Here is a 1,757-nt window from a genome sequence, read left to right as displayed (position 1 = left end):
CTTTATTTCAATTGTTTGAAAAAAGATTTTTTTTTCTTTCCGACGTAACATTATCGATAACGAATTATGCATACAGAGTAAAAGCGGAGTGAAAGAATTAATCAATATGGTTGGTGTAGTCTTTGAAATCAAGCGGGATTCTCTCGGTTGAATTAAACATTTTACAGACACAGAGCAACTAATATCAGCTCTTCTCTCATCTTGATTCTCCCATTTCACCCATAAGTTCCTCTTTTGAACATCTGTTTAGATTAAACCTATCGATTCTTATGTTTAATTGATAGCAGTCTTGAAACCTAGACTATAAAAAGCACTTTTATCTATATACGTAGGGTTTTCCCCCTCATCGGGGAAGTAGCCAAGTCAAAAGACATGAATCCACTCCAACCCATTTCTCTCTCATCCACCAATCCTTCTTCCCTCTCATCTTAACATCCCTCCTTCTCATCATAAAATGTTCTTAGAAAGAAAATAATCTGACAATGTAATGTTAAGGAGCGTTTATCGTTGATAGGTGGGAACCCCACCAATTTGTGTTTTGGTATACAAGATAAGCACACAGGGTCAGCCGACAATAACTTAGTAAAGTTAGCATGTAGAGCATATATGCTGGCAAGAGTACGACATATCAATCCACGCTACGTTATGGTGAACTCGTAATCATGTCCCCAACTGTGCATTTGTTTTACAAGTTTTAGGCACCTCGGAAGCACGCCAGTATGTGGGTGGCTTATTTAATTAGGTTAGTTGCAGACATGCAAATTTCGGCGATATAAAGCGGAATTTCACTCTCGTAATTTCACATTTAAGTTGTGTTTTTATTTCCTAATGTTGGGCTTCCGGAAAGATATTACCCCATAAATTACCACAGAGATATAATGGTGAGCGATTTAGCCACAAGAATTCAGTAATTTGTATGTGTAAGGAAAAAAAAGTATGCTTAGTGTATCTATAAGTAAATAATTAAGCTTTCAAATGTTGTAAATATTGATATAAATGGGCACTAGGTCCAGGGTATCCTTTTCTATCACTGTAGCGGCTTATCTCATCTGTGGACACAAGATGATACTACGTGATTCTAAACAGTCAAAGCTGTCACCTTTGCCAGCAGTGTTTGGACAGTCGGAAGGAGTGTTTGCGACAGGTGGTGGCTGGAAATCGACCCGAGATTTCCTCTCAGATAAATCCGATTCTGCACGTGATATATTTCCGACTCTCACAACGGTTGACAATGGAAGCAAAGGAAGCAGAAACAAAGAAAGAATTGGAGTCCAGGAGCAAATTGGAAAGGAACAATGGATGCAGAAGTAGGCAAGGGACCGTGATAAAATTGAGTAAGAAAGGAGAAAATACTTTCAAAGTCTTCGCTCCGAGATGGACAATGGGAAAGGAGTAAAATAAGAATAAATGCACGACGGACGAAGCTGAGACGATAATGAAATTTGGACGTGAACGAACTCAGACGAGAAATGATGGAGGCGAGAGAGACAACACTCCCATTCAAGGCCATTGATCTGGCAATCAGGTTCCAAATTTCTTCAGTACAACCACGTCCATTTCTTTGAGTAAAAATTTGTAGTTAGGTTGAATAAAGATCTTACAGTGTGTCAGCATGTCCGAAGGGTGATATCCGTCTAGATCATTGTTTCTCAACCGAGGGCCGCAAAAAACACATTTTATATCTGATCTTGTAATGGCTATTTTGTATATACATATGTGTATATATATATATATATATATATATATATATATATATA

Source organism: Oratosquilla oratoria, chromosome 37, assembly GCF_046742065.1.
Source record: "Oratosquilla oratoria isolate Oo_2021 chromosome 37, ASM4674206v1, whole genome shotgun sequence".
Lineage (NCBI taxonomy): Eukaryota > Metazoa > Arthropoda > Malacostraca > Stomatopoda > Squillidae > Oratosquilla > Oratosquilla oratoria.
The sequence above is the reverse complement of the archived record's forward strand: the minus strand, read 5'-3'. Positions refer to the sequence as shown.